The sequence below is a fragment of the Rissa tridactyla genome, chromosome 2 (genome assembly GCF_028500815.1).
Source record: "Rissa tridactyla isolate bRisTri1 chromosome 2, bRisTri1.patW.cur.20221130, whole genome shotgun sequence".
Lineage (NCBI taxonomy): Eukaryota > Metazoa > Chordata > Aves > Charadriiformes > Laridae > Rissa > Rissa tridactyla.
Window position 1 is genome coordinate 48,581,918 of NC_071467.1, and position 22,941 is coordinate 48,604,858.

Sequence of the window (22,941 nt, forward strand, 5' to 3'; positions counted from 1 at the left end):
ATCCACTCTGTTTTATAGTACACTGCCTCCAATCACTGATCTAGGTTTTAACGCCAGCCTGTCACAGATGACCTTTTCACATAAAAGTTGGGCAATGCTGTTACTGCTTGGTGTGCCTTAAAAGATTGATCTCCTATCAGAAAGAAAGTCTCTGGGTTTGATCTCAGGAGAGGACTCCTGTGCCCTGAGTAAAAAGCCTCAGCTCCAGAAGGCTGCGGTCCTGGAGACACATCTGGCGTCACCTGATTAATCCTTTGAATTTCCTCATGCAGTGGACAAAATCCCTAGGACTTAGTTTGTGATGCCCTTCCCTCACATCCCAAATTGCTATGTCCATGTTACGCTTAGGCGTATATGCTAAGGTCAAGAGGACATAACAGTAGCATGTTCCCAACTGTTGAATTTCTTTTGTGTGTGTAGGTATGCATGTGCGGGAATGGACTGGGATTATACAATAGACCACATTTCAGGACAGTGAGAAAAGCACTGTAGCTGCTACAGAACTCAGGGTTTATTAGCACTGTTAAAGGATCTCATATCAGAATCACAGAGCCTCCATTCAGTAGCACGCTGTGAAGATGCATGACCTGGGATCTTGCTCATATTGCTATTTGCAGCATCTGGGATCTAGCTATGTATTGACTAACCCAGACTGGATCTCATATCTCTGCATGAAAGACTCAGTATATTTTGAATTATACACAAGGTCAAAGCCAGGAATGAGTAGCATGAGGAAGGAGGAATCCTGCTGGTGTTGACTTCAAATAGCAAGAGCAGAAGACTGGCATATGAGAGAAAGATTTAGGAAGACAAAAGAAGGGGAAACAAGCAAGAAGTAAACAGAATAAAAGCGCAAAAGTATATTAAGGCTTTAAAAATTAGAAAGTATAGGATTCACGGGACTCATACATGTAAGACATATTTTTCCTTTTCTTGTGTCTGATTGAGAAAGGGAGACAATCAAATGCCATATAACATTACCAAACTGAGAATATAAGCAAGTTTATTATAAATCATTTAATAAACCAACAATATATAATTTTAGATTACTATTAGAAAGCAAACTGACTACTGACTGCAAAAAGGATGAGAACGCAGAAGCTCAGGGAACAGAGGAAGGCTTTTGCAGAATAAAAATTCCTTGATGCAGTGCTTAATTTAATTGTCATTGCTTGATAATCTTGTTCATCCCAGATGCTCATTTCCTCAGTCTTCTTTTGAGGGCTCAGCATACTATTGCAACATCAAGGAATCACGCTCACTGTTTCAAGGTAACATCCCTCCTTTTCTGAACTTCATATTTTTCTGATGGGTGACAAATATAAATCTTTTCTGTTAAAAAAAATACATTGAAGTGTCATAATAGCATAAAGATTTCCCATGCTTTGAAGTGCTGGACAAGTAGTCACTAACATTTTGGGAAAAACAGGTGGGAGTGTTTTTTTTTTCCTTATTACTGCCTCCTACCTAGCTGACTGCAGGGAGTGTAAGAGTCTTGGGACTTATCATTGGACAGAATGTTCTCAACTTGGATATCTTTAGGCAGACACATTAAAACAATAATGCAAAGTTTTATTAAAGTCCTAAGACAACAGCAATTGGAATGGAATCCTCCTTTTTTTTGGAAGACGTAGTGTAAGGCAGCTCTGGGGCTCAGGGAGCTCATTCCCCTCTTCCCAGCCCCACAGGAGGCAGGAAAATTTTCCCTAGCCTCCACAAATGTGCCACTTCTCCTTCAGCCCAGTGCTTTACTGGAGATGAAAGAAGGCAAAGGACCAGTCCAGGTCATACAGTAAACAAAGACAGTAATAAAGATATCATGATAATGTCACTACATAATTATATGATGTGATTTCATTTTTGTTGCTTTAGAATCACTGCATTATCATAACATCATATGTTGCCCATCATTCTTTTGTACCATTTATGTAGTGTAAAGGAAGTTAATCTCAGTTATCCTCCTGGGGACTTCCCTGACACAAGAGCAATCCCTGTCAATAAGAAGACTGGGTAGCCAGTTCCTTCTCAGCAACCCTGGCAGAAAAATAACTATAGATCTGCTACAGAGATAATCTTGTTCTCAATCCTACCAATAAGTGACGCAAAAAATACTGGCAAAAATAAACAAAGGATATAAACAGTTCATCTTGCAGCTTCTCAAGGAATTTATTTGCATCTATTCAGCTATACGGTGATTTTCAAGAGGTAGTCTATGGGCTCTTGAAGGACCAGGAGATTTGCAAAAGCTTGCAGAAAATCAAGCCTGTTTATGAAAGCATAAGCATAGCAGACAAGGTCTTTGCTTCCACTGTGAGTTTTTTTACAGTCCACAGACAGAAAGAGAGTCAAATGTTCTAACGCGCAACAAAATAACTTTGCAACACATTCATAAAAGTGATGCAGAAGATGTGGAGGTAGTTTCTAAATGGTGATGAGTATGGCTCAGAAGTAGGTAAAACACGAGTACAAAAGCTGAGCACAATCATAGAGACAACATATTTTGATAACTTCACTTCATTACAATAGTAGTCTTTGTGTAAGGACTTTCTAATTTAAAAGCTGAATCTGTTTTAGTATTAATCTAAGCCCCTGATGATGGCTTTCATAATTTTGATAAAGCAAAATGTTGGATCTACTTTCCTTTTTTTTTTTTTTTTGTGAGTTGAGCATTTTGCTGTTCACAAGATCTTAATTAAACATTTCTATTCTTATGGACTTGTTTTTTACCTCCTACCTTGTGGGAAGGAGGACAAAGATAAGGCTGAAGATAACACCTTTCTTCCTTTATGAGCAATAGTTTTGGTGTTAGATATTCTAATGCTCAAGCAGGATGTGATATTGATCTTTTACTGTTATTTGGGGCAAACATAATTATAGCTCTGTTGTTTACATTGCTCAGTAACATTACAGGGTGTGACAGCTGTATGAGCATCTCGGAAGAAAAAAAGAAACTTGTGAAAAGATTGTTCAGATCAAGTTTTGTGAAGTATATGCATTTTTTATAGCTTGCTTTGTACTGCAGCTAAACTCAATAGGCAAATGCACATTGCGTCATATTTACAAATCAGTAATATTCTACTTACATATACCAGATCTGAATAGAAATTATGATCTTCTGCTGCAATTTGAAAACACATGGAGGAACTTTTTAGAAAACAGGTAAGTTGCTCAGAAGACTGGAAACAGATGTCTTAGAGTCTCTTCCTTACCGCCACTATCTTATTTCATGACCCTGAGAAAGTCACTTCATCTTCAGCCCTATAGTCTCTGTAGTCCTTTGTTTGCTCTATCTACTTACGCTGTAAACTTCTGGGGCAGAGCATGTATCCCTCTTTCTCTGGGAGGTATCTGGTACCATAGTGGTTGGAAACTCTTAAGTGACATGACAATATGCACAAAACTAATAGATAATTTTACCAATGCATTTGCCAATACAAATTATTCTGAATTGGGAAAGTTTATAATAATTCATGAGAGGACTCTGACTTTAAATGATACACTTCAGAAAACTGAGGATTAAACTACAACATCAACTCTGCAACAATAAGGCAGAGAATTTGAACCATGGCTGCTTCTGTATACCCTATGTTGTGTAACACTTGCAATTGATATGCATTTCTTCTTAGAGTGGATTTCGCTAGTTTTAATGTTCTTTAAAACTGATATACAGTGGAGACAGGGCATTTGTTCTACCAAAGAGAGAACTGATGTTGTAGTCTTCAATATTACAGGCTGCTGCTGTGAAACAGTTCGTTGTGTTTTTGAAGTGTCTGTATTAGAATGGGTAAGGTCTTGGTCTCAGCACAGCAATGAAATGCAGGCTTAAATCAACGTCAATGCGTACGTAATTCACCGATGTCAAAATAACTGCCAGTGTTTTAAAAAGTTAAGCATGATTATATTATGTTTCCTCAGTTGGCGTTGAATGAGTCCAATATATTTGAATGAAATATTTACCTTAAAAAGTTACTCTAGAGCTCAGTATCACGGCTGCTGGAGGTCATAAAATCTGCCTGGATATACACCCATGACTTTGCCCTCTGTGATCATACCACTAGTGCATTTTCATGTGATTATGTCATTTAAACTCTTTTTCTGTTCATCCATTTACAAAATGATTAAGACTTAACTGCAGCTCCTGACAGAATATTTAAATAATTAATTAGAAAGAACATACAGATCACTGAGTGAAGCTATTGTTAAAATAACTACAGAACACAGCTATTGTATTGTTATTGCAGATGCATAAGGAATAGAGATCTGCCTTTGGAAGGTGGCTATTATTAAAGATTTGCATGAATTTCAGCTTCACAGACAAAATAAAAAAATGACTGTTGGATAGTAGTAACTAGGTTTCCATAGTTATTGTCCCAAGCATTTTACCAAATGTCTTTCTTTTTTTGATATTTTAATAATTTATTTTATAGCTTTGTCCTATTTAACTAGAAGCTGACCTGAAGAGAAAAATTAGATTAGATTCCTTTATCTTCTTCGTTACATGCAGTTTATGAATATAATCCTGTAGCACTTGCTTCCTGATTCACGATTCATGGGTTAGAGGACCAAACCTTCAGGTAATCATTCAAGGTTTGGGAGGTGGCAAAGGCATTGATATCAGCACATTAAAAATATAAAGGCTGCCGCACAAAGAAGTAAGAGTTGAAGAGACTGGAACTATAATGGTTTTGCTTGAATCCAGTTAAGAAATATCTGAAATGTGAGCAAATTTACAAATGGTGAAGCAATTGAATAAATCCAAAATCTTTCAATTAATATTGATAATATAACTCTCAAGATTTTTGACAAGACAAGGTATCTTGGGGTAACTAGCCATAAGTCTTTATTATTTGACAAGCACTCCACTGACTTGATGGCTTCAATGGATTCGAAATGGGTCTATGCAAACATAATAAATGTGCCTTTGATTTTGCAGAAAGAAAATTTATTTTACCAGTCATGGAATCTACCTTTTTTTTCCTATGGTTGCATATATAGTGCTTCAAATAACTTATTGACTAACCTTGAGAGAAGATCATAAAAAACCTTTCATCTCATGCTGAATTATGATCATACTGACTTACTTCAGCACCATATTAAACAAATGAAATTAGGTGAGCCATCATAGGAGGTGTCAAAGTTCAAATCAAAAGCTTTTTTTTTTTTTCTCAGAAAAATATTAAAGTATAATGGCTCGCTTGTATTTAAAAATGTATTTCGGAGACCAAAAGAAATAAGGATGGGATTTAAGAAGACCCAATTCCGGTGTTAAAGTACTTTGTATAAAAGCAGTAGGGAAATTGACCAAAGGGTTTTGCACTTATAGAAATATTCCAACAGCATGAAGAGATATCTGTTGACATGACAAGATAAGGCAAAATAAGGAAGACACAGAATAAATAGAAGAAGAAGGTAGGTATTTGTTTGCTTTGATCCTGTCAGAGTGCTTTTTTTTTATTTCTTGAGTCATAACTTAGATAACTTTTCTTGCCTTTTTTAATTGATTTGGATTTTAGATTGCTTTCTTTTTTCTGTATCAATCCATTAGAAGGACCCTTTATAAAGTCACAAAGTCTGCCAAGCACTTGAAAAACTCATCTAGTTCATCCTTGGCTGAAGGCAGGATCAACTGGTCCTGCACTTGGGCCACAACAACCCCATGCATCGCCACAGGCCTGGGGAAGTGTGGCTGGAGAGCTGCCTGGCAGAAAAGGACTTGGGCGTTCTAATTGACAAGCGGCTGAACATGAGCCAGCAGTGTGCCCAGGGGGCCAAGAAAGCCAATGGCATCCTGGCTTGTATTAGAAATAGTGTGACCAGCAAAAGGAGGGAGGTGATTGTCCCCCTGTACTCAGTACTGGTGAGGCCTCACCTTGAGTACTGTGTCCAGTTTTGGGCACCTCGATACGAGAGAGACGTCGAGGTGCTGGAGCAAGTGCAGAGGAGGGCAACGAAGCTGGTGAAGGGCCTGCAGAATAAATCTTATGAGGAGCGATTGAAGGAGCTGGGACTGTTTAGTTTGAGGAAGAGGAGGCTGAGGGGAGACCTCATCACTCTCTATAACTACTTGAAAGGACATTGTAGAGAGGTTGGTGCTTGTCTCTTCTCACAGGTAATTAGCGATAGAACAAGAGGGAATGGGTTCAAGCTGCAGCAGGGTAGGTTTAGGCTGGACATTAGGAAAAAATTCTTCACAGAAAGCATGGTTAGACACTGGAATAGGCTGCCCAGGGAGGTGGTGGAGTCACCATCCCTGAACGTGTTTAAGACTTGTTTAGATGTGGTGTTAAGGGATATGGTGTAAGGGAGAACTTTGTAGAGTGGAGTTGATGGTTGGACTCGATGATCTCAAGGGTCTTTTCCAACCTAAATGATTCTATGATTCTATGATTCTATATCATTCCTAATAGATGCTTTTTATAACTTCCACTGAGAGTTACTTTACAACCCACCTGGACAATCCTTTCATAGGCTTTAAGATGCTAACAATTAGCATTTTCCCTTATGTTTAATTTGAAACTGAAACTGCTCATAATTCACCAATTGTTTCTTTGAGATGAAATTCAACTCAGCAGTTTCAACAGATTAGAAAATGTGTATCTGATGCAAGTACTTTCCAACCTATGGGCTGTCTGTTATAGTCCCACGTCACTGGCACCATAGTCCCATGTCATTGATACTGGCTGTGATAAGTGTCTGATGCCAGCTAGTCTTCTTGACGGTGTCATGAAGATCATAAGCACAATTACCTTTGCAGCATGATTGACATGGTCCCCCACAACATCCTTCTCTCTAAGTTGGAGAGATACGGATTTGGTGGGTGGACTGTTCAGTGGATAAGGAACTGGCTGGATGGTCGAATCCAGAGGGTGGTGGTCAATGGCTCAATGTCCAGATGGAGAGGGGTGACAAGTGGTGTCCCTCAGGGATCCGTACTGGGACCGGTGTTCAACATCTTCATTAATGACATAGACAGTGGGATCAAGTGTACTCTCAGCAAGTTTGCTGATGACACTAAGCTGAGTGGTGCAGTCGATGTGCCAGAGGGACAGGATGTCATCTGGAGGGACCTGGATGAGCTAGAGATGTGGGCCCGAGCAAACCTTATGAAGTTCAACAAGGCCAAGTGCAAGGTCCTACACCTGGGTCGGGGCAACCCCTGGTATCAATACAGGCTGGGGAATGAAGGGATTGAGAGCAGCCCTGCGGAAAAGGACTTAGGGATGCTGGTGGATGAAAAGCTGGATATGAGCCAACAATGCACGCTTGCAGCCCAGAGGGCCAATCGCATCCTGGGCTGCATCAAAAGAACCGTGGCCAGCAGATCCAGAGAGGTGATTCTCCCCCTCTACTCTTCTCTGGTGAGACCCCACCTGGAGTAATGTGTCCAGCTCTGAAGCCCTCAGCACAAGAAGGACATGGACCTGTTGGAGCGGGTCCAGAGGAGGGCCACGAAGATGATCTGGGCGCTGGAGCACCTCTCCTATGAGGACAGGCTGAGACAATTGGGTTTGTTCAGCCTGGAGAAGAGAAGGCTCCAGGGAGACCTTATAGCGGCCTTCCAGTACCTGAAGGGGGCCTCTAAGAAAGCTGGGGAGGGGCTGTTTGCAAGGGCATGTAGGCATAGGATGAGGGGCAATGGTTTTAAACTAGAGCAGGGTAGCTTTAGATTAAACATTAGGATGAAGTTCTTTACAATGAGGGTGGTGAGACACTGGAACAGGTTGCCCAGAGAGGTGGTGGAGGCCCCATCATTGGAGACATTCAAGGCCAGGCTGGATGAGGCTCTGAGCAACCTGATCTAGTTGAAGATGTCCCTGCTTACTGCAGGGGGGTTGGACTAGGTGACCTTTAAAGGTCCCTTCCAACCCAACACATTCTATGATTCTATTGGTCCATAGCTTTTCTTCTCCACTTAAGAATGGACCGGCTTTTAGAATAATTAGAAGATCTTTCCTGATCTTCTAATTATAACTGAATTTATAGACTTATCTGTGTTGTTTCTGGTCAGACCTTTTGCTGTTCACAACCCCCTTTTAGTGTTCATGGATCATTTTTTTTCTTGTACCTAAGAGCTAACCTGTGTGCCTCTTTTCTGTGTTTGTGGACAATGAGCATTTATTCAAGTTTTCTCCTGTAGCATCAAGTTTTTACTTTTTCCTCTGTAAAGAGACATTTGTGTCCTGATTGTGTCTGAACTATCAGGCTCCAAAAATATGGGCAAATTTTCAATGGTATTTTATCTAGGAATTCTAAGTTTACTGCAATCATTTTCCTGAAATATTTGGCTTTTATTTTGTATCACAGTCCTGGGAATCATAAACTCAATTGTCTTATGAACATTTTCTTTCACACACCTCACACACCTTGCCTTTAGTAGTCTTTTGTGGAGAGTCTCACTGTGGAGAATAAAACCTGTTCTGAAGCCTTTGTCAGGAGAAGCCCTGTTTTTACTCAGTTTTGTTGCATTTTCCTACCCTAATTAGTTTAATGCCTTCCCACTTAGTTGGCAACTTAGGAGCAGGGACACTGTCAGGTGTTTTGCCTCACAGGTGCAAACCATCCTTAACTTGACATTCACAGCATTTAATCTTATTATCAAGAGAGGTGAAGTCTATTCGATAACATTTACCTTAGGAATACACTTGTCCCTTGACTATCCAGTAAGAGGACTGACAAAAGCACTACCTGAGTTCTTCTAATTCTATTCACAGACCTGAAGAGTCACGTCTGATTTTGCATTTCCTGTTATATTGCTAGTGTCTCTATGGAAGAGCCATACCAGGCAGTAGTGATGGTTGTAGATAAAGTACCACTAACTTTCAGAAGCTTCTTAGATTTATGCTCCTGGAGGACAACCTCATTTTCAAAGTGCCTGATCCATTCATGAGGAGTATGAATATTTCTGTCTCCTTTTCGTTTTCTTGCCTTCTTTGTGGTGTCTTGCTTTTCCATTTTCTTCCAGCCTTATCTGCTGCATGTAGAGAATAACACTTCCTCATCTCAGAGTGACTCTTTGGAGGTGGAACATACTTTTTTTTTTTTTACTTACTGTCTTATTTAACGTTTTTTAACACATTGTCTTTCATTTTATGCCTTGTTTGAGGAACATGTCTTTGAAATTATAATTTTCAAATAAAGCAGAAATAAACTATTAATATGATATGAGTCATACCATGCAATAAGTGAACATCTGTGTCAGGATCCTGTAGACCTTGTGAGATTTTCTCATATTCTGTAAAAAGCAGCCCCTTCTTCTCATAATCATGTACCTACTTTACCTAATTGCAAGATAAAATTGAAAGAGGCAGAGCTGAAACTCTCTGAACATTTCCATACAAGGAAATTATCCTTTAGGAAGTTGCATATATCTGTAAGACATCCATTTCCTCTTTGTAATAGTCCACCAGATGGCTGCACTCTACAGCTACATCTTGTGGATTATTGCTAATTGAAACATCAACACTTACATACACGGAATATGCAAGTGGTGTCCCCTTCAAGAGCTCTAAACTTTGGATTTATATGCTAGTGCTAATGTTTTCTTTCATATGAAAAAAACCAAACAACCAAACAAAACTAGAAAAAAGCAATGTTGGCAGAACTTCCTAGAAATTGCTGTTTAGCCAAGGGGGGTAGAGGAAGAAGAAATCTTTTAATTTGCTTTATGATTTTGTATGGAATATGTATTTTTTGCCTTAAATGTGTAAGAAAACTGTTATTGAAATATTAAGTATCTTACTTAAAATTAAGCTTATAATTATAAAAAAAAAGTCAGGAGTGAAAATATACCCTAAATCAGCAGCAACCAAACCCAAAGACGTCCTTAAACAGAACATTTGTAAAAAGTAAAATTCATAACTTGAAACTTCCTGTGTCGTCGTAGAAAATCCAGGGCATTTGAGGAGTTATAGTAAATCAGACAGAATCAGAACTGAATTCACATAAAAACAGCTGTCGATGAAGGTAGTTGCTGAAAGTATGGATCAAAAAAGCAGATAGGATCAAGAATCTAGTAGCAAGCAAGGTTATGAAGGAATGACCGAAATTCTGAATTTGAATTTGGTGTATAACAAGAATGAAACCTAAGATTCGCTCAATGTTACTCTTGCTTCATCATTAGTGGATTGCAATCTCCATCAATAGATGAGCTCTCATTTATAGTTCCTGAAAAACGTCAGATAAGTTGATCACTAAATTTGGAACTGGGAAGAAATGTTGCTTCACAGCACATTGGTAGATAGAAATTTAGGGAGTTCAGTCAGTAAGCAGAGGAAGACTTGATCTATATTCCTCTTTTTTTTGTTTGTTTTGTTATTATAGGTATATTCAGGCAATATTTTTGTCATTATGCATAGAAGGACAGAAGCCTTGCTTTTAGATAGAGAGCATCTACATTGGAAAGTCTGCTGATCTTTCGCAACTCTACTTGCTAAGGAGCATACCTGCTTTGGAAGAAATCAAGTCAAGAACGTTTCTTTACACGGGAAGTCATCTGTTAGATACAATACAAAAAATTACTTTCAGGTTATGCTTTTACATGAGAAAACTCTGGCGATGATGTGTTCCTTGTGACCACAAAACTAAATTGTTTTATTTCAATTTTCTTCTCCCAGGGCTCTCGGTAGGTCTGCTTTCTCATTTGCATCTTGCTTAAAAGGCAGTGCCACTACTGTTCACCAGTTTAATCTATAAGCAACTTCCCATATTGCACCTCTTATGCATTCTTCACATTTCCTTCCCTGACTATGAAGAGGAAGATTGATTTTCAATTCTTTCTCCCAATTTTTCAGATCACCTAACTTAATAGCGTTGGCCCCGCTTACATTAAAAATTTGTTCCTGGAGTCTGAAGCTGAATGACACACACCACATTAATTTTCCAGACCCCATGGTCATGTCTCATCTCATATAACTGAACTTCTACAGGGGTGGATCCTGAAATCCACTACATTCTGTCCTGCCTCACTTCTAAAAAGCATTTTACAGCCCCCTTCCAGCCATACCCCTCCTGCAAAAAACAAAGAAGTTTTCATAATGACTATTGATAGCCTTTGTATTCATTACCTCCTTTCTGAATACCATCCTAGCTTTGTCTTTATATGTTTGGATTTTAGAAGGACATCATTTTGAGCCATGACTATTTGCATCCACCCTTGAGTAAGGGAGGAACCTTCATCTGTAGTAGTTTGCATCAGCCTGTAAATGAACAAAAGCATTTTGAAAGAAATGGAAAAGTTATTTGTGAGCCTGAAAGACAATATAAGCTGCTTTTGCTGAACTGCAGACCTTAACAAATTTTCCTTGATTGGGAATACTGACTCATCATACTTGTAGAATAAGCTTTTTCACTATCCTTTCATACTTCTTACATGATTACATGAACTTAACTGTCAACTGTCAAGTTCATTTGGAGAAAAGAGACTTGTATGTGTATTAATTTAAAAAATATTCTGAACCTCAGTTTACCTATCAGGTATTATCCTGCTTAAATGCTTGGTGATAAATCAAAGGACAAGGATGAAGAAAGAAATTCCACAGGAAACAAAATAGAAGCAAAGTGAAATTGCTGTCATACAGGAGAACGAAGGTTTTTTTGAGGAAATCTATTGACTGCTGACTGCCTGGCAATGCAAAGTCTGGGAAACCATGTATTTCTCAACTCACATTTAGACTCAGAGAGTGCCTGTCCCTTAAGGATGAGGTTTTGAAAGGAGTGGTGGTGGGGGATATAGAGTGAATCAGGAAACACTGACGTGGCACAACGATACCTGCCAGCTGGGTTACAAATGAACAGTCAATTTCCCTCAGCCACCTCGAAAAAGGGAAGACTGGAAACAAGACGGAGCTGGTGGGGAGAAAGATCCTTTATTGTTTTTAACCTTTAATTTGCAGACTATCTATTTTTGGATAAATAAATAATGCCCAGTTTTGAAGAAGATATTTTTAATTCAGTTTAATCTCTTTCTGTCATGGGCTCCTGTAGTCAAGAAGAAGAGGACCCATATAGGTACCAAATAAGTTTTCTACGGCATGACCCTTACAGACCCCATAATCAGGTCCCATAATCAGATGTATGAATCAAAAAAAATACATTAAACCAACTACATAAATCATCACAGAAAACAATAAATATTTATTGTTAGACAATATCCTCGTGGGCCATAGGAAGGCTAAATCTGTGTATGCACATGTGCCATGGTTAGCCTGCTAATACAGCGGACTTAAATAGCTAGTAACATGTGATTCAGATAAACATAACCATTGCCCAATTACTGTGCAATTATTCTTGTATCCCACCAAAACTCTGCAGATATCCTGTACAAAATCATAAAATAACTTTAATTAAATAATGTCTCAGTGCCTAGAGAAAGATCTATGCAATGACTCTTTTTCCTGATGAAAACACAAATGAAACCATTAATAGTTTATAAATGAAGTTTAGCTGGAAGTGAGCTAATGTGCGTCCTGCTTCAAGCTAAATAAAAGAAGAATGATTCCATAAAATTCATTGATATAAAATCCCAAATTTTTTTTTTATTTTGGAAGTGTACCTTTAAATATTCATCTCTGGGCTTTCTCTCAGGAAAAGAGAAATTGTTTATACCTTACTGTGACGACACCTGAAAAAAAATTAAAGAAACTGGTGGTGACTTTTTTCCTTGCAGAATCCTGAAGTTATGCAGTGAAATGAAAATGCTTATATCACAGCATAAGTTTTTATCTGAAAAACAGAATGCAGCTTAAACAGGATATTGAGTATAGCTGCAATGCAGAACCACATATTTAGATTCTATGCAGAAAAAATATTGTTGCTGCAAGACCATATGATGGAAAAAAAATAAATACCTGTCTTTCCTGTAGCCTACAAAGTGAATAAAAAACCCAGAGTTTGCAGTTTGCTTAGTGTATTAACCTATGGACCTCAATATTGTAAAGTGAAAATATGGATCAACTCCGACACTTCATTTTCATAGGACAAATAGAGTTTGGATTAAAAATTTCTCTGGAATCTGAGGGAAATCAATAGTGTTTACAAAACTAGTAAAGCTTAGTTTGGATGCTGAATCTTAAACCTTTTGTTTATAATTTCTTATCGGTAAAGCCTTTAAGGTAAGCTTTGTTCCTAGAGTTTTGATATTGTCTCTGTGACTCCAATTGTGAATGTAACAAGACTTAAGAAAAAAAAAATGGAACTGAAACTGGCTTAATGTGTTTTATAGATTTTCTGTCACCAAATTATTATTACTGGTCCCCTGTTGACACTGTTGCACAAAGATGTCTTAAATGCAACTTCCAACCATTTGATTGAGATTTTTCTATAACAAAGTTAAACCCCCAGGTAATTGTCAGTAACCTCCCTGGAATGCTGAGAGACTCTAAGAGACAAGAAAACACAAACATTAAATGAACTGAACTGAAAATAGATCTTCTCTGCTCTGGGATAATCAAACATAACCCTGCAAGCACTTCCATGTGTAGACTGTATAGGAGGATTTACATGTAATAATGATTTAATATTTAAGATAGATGGGTAATATATAAAGATAAGGGACATTATTAAAATTAAATTTTAGAGAGGTATCAGTGATTGATAGTGTGGCATAAATAACAGAATTAAGCACATGCCTGCTTTTCATAGTGCTAGCTGATTATTTTCTTTTTAAAGTTCTTTCTCTGAACCACTCACTTGGAAGGAAAGAAGAGCACTGAAGTGAGAAATGGCTTCATTTACATGCTTGCAGAACTTCTTCTGTGTAGTGCTGTACACTGTAATAAACAACAAAAAACATCACAGATTAAACAATGACCTTACAGGTCATGCACATACTTTGGGACACTTTTTGCATTTGTGTGAAGTCATGGTAGTTTCCTTCATAATGAACAGTGACCTCATGTAGCCACATCGTGGGATTGTTGGACAGGCATGGGAGTGTACTTTTAGTCCAGAGGAAAATGGACACTGTTGTCTGTGGGTGATCTCACACAGATGATGTTTTGCTTTTGAACTTTAGGTTGTGCTACTGCATTACTTTGTTTCCTGCCATACCCTGATGACTTTACCTACATACCTTGGAACAGAATAAACTGCTCTGTGGACACCTTAGTTTCTTTTCATTGGTGTTAAAAGGAGCCCGAAAAAAAGAGAACACGCTAGATAACTAGTTTTTAGGCAATTACAGTTAAGCAAGGAGAATTTCTCCATGCATGCCCAGAATTTATTCCTTCAGCCATTAACTTGCTCACCTCCACCAAATAATGTTTCTGTTAATTTCCTTCAGGACAGCTTTGGCACTTTTGCACTTTCTGTAAGACATCTTTATATCTGGTTAAGTTTGAGCTATAAATAGCATCCTGTGCAGACCTGTAGTGGCATTCTCAAACTGAAATCAAACCACAGCCCTTTTTCCCCGTCACTTTTTGTGGTCTTTTATTTTGTGCCCTCTACGAACAAAGAAAAAAGAAAAGCTTCCCTCATTAGGGTCGTGTGATTTCATGACAATGTAAGGACAGACCGGGTAGGGAAATGCCTAAGACATGGGTGGGAAGTAGCTAGCAAGCCAGAAGACAGGGCAGCAAGACAAGAGCTGAGCAAGAGAGGTGGTTCAGTTCCAGCAGCATCTCTGCTAGCAGGAAAGAGAAACAGGGAAGGAGGAGACAAGAGGCAGATGAAGGTAGGAGAAAATATCCTACTTTGATTCTGTATCCAGAGAAACCCATATAATAATTCCCCAAACCCCTCAGCATCAGTTGACAGAAGCTGACTATGCTGTCACCTTTTCTCCAGGGTCTGAGGGAATAATTTTCTAAAAAATTTCTATCAATCAGCTCTGCAGAAGCTGTCCTGAAATTTGAAGATAGTTGTTCAGTTTTGGGGACTGTCTAGATACCTATCATCTGTCTATTTTTAGGAAAGAGATTACAGGTCTAATGTTTTGATAAACAAATAAGTCACTGAAATTCCATTAACATACGTGAGAAAACAGGAGAAGGAAAAAAAAAAACAAACCAGCTACCAGTAAACTCAAGACCTATCAACTGAGAGATGTATTGGAAGAATACTTATGTGATATGTAAAGCTATGTCTAAAACACACTTCCACTTTCTTTGGGCTTGCCAGCTGGGGTTCATATAATCTAATTTTAGATATCCTTTAATTTTAGAGAGCTACAATGCACACATCTATCTTCAAGCTAGTTACAGTTAGAAAAGTATAACACCTACATCGTGGCTGTTCTGGCTTACTTAGATCATACTTAGAAAGGATGAATCAATCCCTAAAAGTATATGTCTCTCCACTAATCCCAGTTCATGACATCTGGATAGGTCATGTGTGGAGATCTACGGCTGTCCAAATGAATCATGAATGATGCCTCCAAATCCCCTTTGCATACTGAAGTATCATAGAAGGAAAGTACACATCATGTTGTCCACTAGTGTTCAAACTTTGCTCAATGGACTTTTCTTGGTATGCCTTTTCAAGAAAATAATGGACTTGTGAGAAAATACTACTTTATTATCTTACTAGTTTGGCTAAACCTCTCCTACATCATTTTACTAATGTGAAGGAAGATCTCAGTCTATGAACTCATTTAATTTCTTAAATAGTTATGTTCCAAAAAAACAAGATGAAGAAAAAGGCCTTTTTGTCATCCCGACTCCAGCTAGATCTATCTCTGTGATTTTGTGAGCTCATGTTTTTTTTTTCTTTTTTTCCTGGCTCTGCTCCAAAGACAGAGACTCTGAAACAGGGAGTCCATGAAGGATAAGTGGCAGATATGAAATTATTTAGTTCATAGCTGTAACCCATGGAGTGTGTAACACTGACTAAAATGGGACATGGCTCAAGTGAAAGCTTTACTGATTTAGTATTTTCCCTTAGCAGGCTCCACCAACCAATTAAAGCTATCTGCCTACCTACAGAGAAAACTTAAAGGAGCCACGTATCACTTTTTGGGCTCTTTTTTTTTTTCCCCATCACTGCTAAAAATCAGAGAAGCCGTCTGAGGCACAGACCTATAAATGCACTAACTTAATTTGTAATAGCTCATTCTGTGAAATAATTAAAATGGACTTTTACAGTCAGAAGGGAAAACAAGGTGTAAGTGATTAACAATTCTTTAATAAGAAAAAAAATATCCCAGTTTACTAATAGCTTTTGTGTGGTTAATTAAGGCTATAGTTTGCAAAAACCACTAACCTTTTAGAAAGTGGATTCCACTTTGTATAATAAAAGCAGGACTGGGAAATAGTGAAGCAATAATAATGGTTTCCTGGACAGGGAAAGGCTGTAAAAATCATGATGCCTATGATGTGATATCTGAGTAGTTCTTCACAGGACTTCAAGAAAGATAATTTGGTCAAATGAAAGAGAAATACTTAGAGATATCATCCAGAAGAAGACCGGACTTTGTAAAACTTGCAGAACAATTCTTCTCAACAACAGACTCTGGAGAGCAGACATGAAGAAAAGGAGCTTTGGGTCACAGTATCCAGAATGTTCCAAATAGAAAAATCCCACCTTATTTCCCTTCATATATTATTAGTCCATTTTACAATATGTTTTCATATTTATATGGACAATAAAATTACTTAAATGGCTTAGACGGGCATTTGTTTTTACCTGGCCAGTTCCCAAAATATTTCTGTTTATGGCCAGGAAAGACATTGCTCAGTGAGCAACTTGCATCAAAGGCAAAGAACTATAATAATTTAAGTGCTTTTCTGGATACCATCATTTAACCATCTCTATTCACTTTATCTTGGCTGCAGTCTCTGTCACACTGAGGCCAGCAGTACCATTTGAATCCAGGCTAAAAAGAGTTCCAGCAATGTAAGTGCCAGCTACTAAGCAGCCAAGCCAAGAGAAGAGCAGTTGTGATAAAATAGATGGTAGAAAATGACACAAATGTAGAGGCCATGGGAAAGGGAAACAAAGCAGGCAAACACTCAGGTATCCAAATCATAAAAAAGGAGAAAAACAGATTGTGCAATTGAAAATAAATTATCTATATGTTTATCTATATATGTATATATCAACATACATACATATATAAAAAAATACTTATAGATATGCAGAGATATTATATGTATAGATAAATAAAGATGCAGACATAATTCATATACACTGTATGGATTATACACATAAGTCTGTTCTCCCTTTGTGTGTGTATATCTATATATATAGTCAGAAAACAGGCTATAGCACCAAGCTAGCTCGCAACAGTGTACATAAGGGATCTGAGCAGAATTCACAAGTCTAGGCATCCAAAAGTTTGAAACTCTAAACCTATTGTGTAACCATCACTCCAGCTTTGTGTATGACAACTTTATTTTTTGGCAAATGATGCATAGGGCATACAGAAGTTCAGCATCTCCCTGCTTTTGGAGAGGACCTCGCTCTGCAGTGGAGTCACATGCTGCTGCTTTTGCTCCTATGGAAGCTTTAATCCCAGCCAAAAAGGACAGGAGCAGAAGAAAGTGTTCATGCATCAAAGGAAACTGCTTTAAAGACGTTCTACTCTCCTTCTGTATAGTCATGATTTGGATTAGGAAATAATAGGCTGTAGGCAGACAGGAGTCAGAGCTGAGTAAATTTTAAAAATCTTTAAAAGGAAGGCAGAAAGCTTAGCAGCTGTGCATAATTTATACCCATCTATCATCTTACATCTCTTGATAACCCAGAACTGTGAACCCGGCAACTAAAGTAACTGCTCAGAAACGTCATTGCAGATCTATGTCTGCTGGCTGTTATTGATTGAAACAATTTCAATTTGTTTTGTTCTAATCTCAGATCATAAAGCAATGGCACCCAAAAATGTTTTTGTACATGAGATTGGCAGTATAATTTTTCAGTGAAATAAACACTTTTCACAATTTCTAAATGTGACATTATTCTTGTTCCAGGATATTCTTAGGGCTGACGACTTTTCATTACGATGCTTAGCATATAGTGTACAGTGAACTAAGCTTTAAAGTAACTACAGGCAGACCTGAGCCACAAGTTTAAAGTCAGGAATTTGCTAAAGTTTGCTGCTGCCTGGATACGGGGATTTTGTTCTTGCTCATTAGTGAAATAAGAAAGGGGAAAAAATAAGCTGTTATTTACAGGGAAAAATACATAGGGAGTCATGTTTTGTTTCAGTTCCCATCTGTTTAAAAAGTTGCACTGTTTTTAATGTTTGAGGTTTTTTTGTTACCTATAAAGCTAGTGAGAACTAAACAAAATTGTGCATAGAACAAATGGGGTTCAGTTTAGCTTTATTTAAGATTTTTTATTTAGTTTATTTTATTGTATTACACTTCATTTGTAAAGGTCAGTGATTGAAATGTTCAAATAAAATATTAGGTGTATAGTAAAGGTAAACTGAATAACATAAAATAAAAAAAATGGTTGAACACCCATAATAATTAAGATTACCAAGATCTGTTCTATGCTAAAATATGCTCTCTTAACCACAGAAAAAAAAGACACAAACCCCTCACATTACTATTTGTGCATGTTCTTTGAAGCAGGTTTCTTTGTCACTCATAGTAAAATTACTTTTTCCATTCCAGAATCTTTATTTGTGTCTAGGAAAGGTTTACGATCAACATGACTGAAAAAATATTATTATAAATCATCAACATTAAAAACAAAATTTTGCCTACCAAAGTGTCTTTTGCAATAAGTCTTATCTGTAGATGAGTTTAAATGATCTTAAAAATGGATGTTTTTAATGTAGAATTTCTAAGAAATACCTCATCAAAGGCTATGCACATATACAGAGATGGAATCTGGAGGAAGTGCCCACATGCAGAGAGAACAGTTTAGCGGTGGCAGCAGGTACTTATGACACAGAGACTGAACGTATTTTTCAACAGTCCACTTAATAAAAAGCTAGTTTGCTTTTTACCACAGAATCTTTCTGTATTACTATCCAGTATATAATACTTGAAGTACTTTTTGCTGCATTTTCATTAACAAGTTAAAAGGCTCTTTTTCACTTAAAATGCTACTTATTTACTTCACAAATCATAATTTTCATAAATTTCAGCAACATCTTGCTTACTTTTAAGCTATACACCCAACTTAAGTAGGGAGAAAAAAAAAGATAATTCAAAAAAGAAGTGTCTTGCTTTATCATTCATATTATAGCTTAGGAAAAATAAACAGACCTAATGCAGTCTTAACAATAATAACATCATTCAACCTCATTGCCAAAGATGGCATTCACCAATGATGGTATTCAGAACAGCTCTTAAGGACTGACTTTATTATATCATCCATGATATAGGTTTTTGTCTCCATGGTATTACGGGTATAGCAGTATTACATATTTCCTTTCTTCAGTTCTACTCGCACAAATACTTCTGAGCTATTCTTTGGAGGGCTGGATTCAAAAAAAACCCATTCCAATTACACCACCTCATGAAAAATATTACCATACAAAATTGCCATGAACAGAAAAGTATAATTTGGGCAGTGTTTCCTATTGTGACAGACACTTAATAAGCATGCCTTGCTGGTGTGCGTGCAGTAGAGTTCCTCCTGCTAAGAGCTATGAGCAGTTCAGCTGAAATTCATTTGGCAGCAAAGTCTGCCAAAGGAGCAATTTTAAAACAATGAGTTGCCAAGTGGTAGCAAAAAAAAAAAAGTATATAAAAAAAGGAAAATGCATTTTTATTTAATAAATATCAACTGAAAGATAGATCCAAGAGGAACAGATGGCTTAGGTGACTGAACATCATTTGTTAAACAACTGAATATAATATAATGCATTTTATGAAGTGCTAGCAACCGTGGCACTCACATACTGATATACAGCGAAGACCCAAAAGTCTCAGACCTCTTCTTATTTTCCTTTAGTTTGACAGCCTGAATTTTAATTCTCTGTTCTGTCTTTAGTTTCCGATTAGACTTCAACCTAGGGTCTTAACCATGCCACACTGGTAGTCAAAGTGATGCAATTCTGATCATTACTTATAATGATGGAAAATGCTTTGTTTCCTGCTCCTAGTCATGTCAGTATGGTCTCTGCTGATGCCCACACTGCATTCTGGGATGTAACCTCTATCGATCCAAAAGCCATTTGCTGTCCATGCAGACAATGAATCTGGAAATGTGTTCTCGGCTGCTGCCAGAGTCTGCCTACCAGAATGCAAGGGATCCCACCTGCCAAAGCTCATCTTTGGCATCTTTGTCTGTGTTAGCACAACACCAGTTCTGGCCCAAAGCCCTGCTGACAGTCAGGAGGCGACTGCACAGGGAGAAAAAGGTAGAGATTATTCATGGCCATGTTCAAAATTGGTCTTTAATAGGTTGAGTTTTCATATCCAAAACCATTCCTCTAGGAGATGTGATGCTCTTAGACAGTGGTGCAAGAGATGAAGTGATCTGGTCTCTAAACACCAGGGATTCGTGATTGTACAGTGAAAATCTTAAACTAAAACTAGAAACTAATGACTGGCCCGGACAAGTCTAGAAGATTGACATGATGTATTTTCTGTGACAATTTCCTCAAAAGAGATTCTAGCATGCCTTGCCCAAGAGCCTTGCAACACAGAAGTTAACAGCACTGTGTGACACAACAACTCATGTTAATCTGGGAAATATGTGAAAGTAAGTAATGAAGACTTTCAAGTAGGCTGATATGGAAAAGAAAAAACCAAAACATTAATAACACTAATAATAACATTATCTTGTTACAGGGATTAAGGCCAATCTGTCTACAGTTTGAGAGTTCACATCACTGTGGTAACTGCTCGTCAGGGGCCTATAACAAAGCATAAAGTTAGTCTTGGTACAAGTTGTTCTTGTATTCCCAGTAGTATCACTTTTATTAAGTTTCAGCCATCTGTTTTGTACCCAAGGAAACTAGTTGTACCTTGTGAAACACTACGTATGATGACTATTAAAGAGGAAGTTTTGGAATGAGTTTTGTCCTCTACCAGTCGTACAACACAGGTCACTTTCAAAGCCAGCAGAAAAATGAACAGGAAAGGTTAGTTCCACTGACTGTAATGAGGTGCTCATTCAGTATCAGAACTACAACATTAATATTTACATCCATGTTACTTGCTAAAAATTCGGGATAGAGCTCAAACTAGGATTTCTCATTTTTTAATGTTTCTTTTAATGGGGAGAGAAGATAGAGATAAAACCAATCTGAAGAAATTGCCTTGGCTGGTTAGTCACTTCAGAAGCAATGGATCATTCTGTGATGGTGGCAGGACTATATATCCTTTCAAGAGATAATCAACAACCTGATCATAACCGCAGGCATTGCTTGTTAGGGTCTGCTGGGCTTGTTGAACCACGAGGCATGCAAAAGCAGTGATCACACAGAAGACTTAATTTTTCTGCTGGGTATCAAATATTTGGACAGTGTCTTAATTTGAGAAATGACAATGGAGTCACCTCTTGGTCTTTGACTTTCACTCAGGAATAGTTACTTTATGCAGCTTATTTAAACATGGGTAAAATTTATGTTGACCTCTGAAAAACATAAGTTTATTTTGTAGTGAAAATAAGCCACTTATGCTATAATTAGTAATGATAAGTAAACTATAAATAAAGAGCAATATGAAAATTCTGCTATTTTGGGATGTCCTAATTTACAGTGACTGAAGTCCAAAACATCAAAAAATACAGCTAAATATATGGAATTTCAAGTTACATATGATCATCAACATTTTACATTACAGAAATAAGCATACTGAAAGTTATCAACTATAATTTTAGAACAACATGAGGGATGAATGGGCCTCTACAAACAAGAGTTAAATCTTAATGGAAGTGTGTTCATGTTAGTATAAAAGGTGTTCATTTTGTGTTGCTATAGTTTATTCCTGGAAGAAGAGGTGAATAGGGATTTGTATAAAGTACACATCTTTTAATGTACATAAATAGAATGTACCCATATCAGAGTACTATTATATTAAAAGTACCATCCCTTAACCAGAATTGTTGAGAGCTTTAAAAGCTGTCTGAAAAATTCTGTGCTTACAGTAGGAAAGAAATACCACTTGTATGCTGAGAAGAAAACTCTGCTGTCCTTTCTTTTTTTTCTGTGAATAAATAAAGATGTCAGACCTTTCCTTTTAATCCAGTACCTTCCAAAAGAAAAAAAAAAGAGTGACCCACTGTAACAGAAAGCATTCTTCATGATCTGTTATGCTTTGTTCCTTTAAATTGATTTTTATCAGAGGTTAATGTGTTACATTTTCTATTTATGCAGTTAATAAAAACCAGTGTTGTAGGGTTGGTTTTTTTTTTCCCCTGCAGAAATTATTAAACCTCAATTTGGACATTAAAATATTATGAGGAAAGCTAACACTTAAAAAGATATTCCTAAAATCATATGAAATAAGCAGAGCACCAAATTATATATTTTTTTAAAGTACAATGCTCGTTAGTGAGCAGTTGAGGAAATTCTGTTTAGGAAGAAAGCCGTATATATTTTAGAAAAGCCAAGCTGTTTATACAGCACATCCACAAGGAAATATGAAGGTGACATTGTTCACGCTGCATCCATCCATCAGTAAGATAGAAGGCTGTTTCGTGTAAGCATAAAGCACAATAAGCATTGTAAATCTGCACATTAGATTTCACACAGATAGAGTAAAGCATTGATTATTGATTTAAAATTATTTAGTGACAATATTTAATCATATATGGCCTGCGACGAAGAACTTTTAACCTAGTATCTTTGAAACTCAAGCAAACATACCTGTATTTCTGATATTAAAAACTCTCTGCAATTAATATTTCAAATTCCTGGTATTAATTCTGAGCTTTTAAACCTCTTGAATATTTTTAGGAAGTGCGCCTAAAGTTAACAGAGAAAAGTTTCAGCATGTTAAGTGACTGTTAAGTGCCTTCACTGCAGTTCACTGAATCTCCTGATTAAATAAAGCCATGTTGCCCCAGATGAAATGCAATATAGAAAGGCAGTGTCAGAAT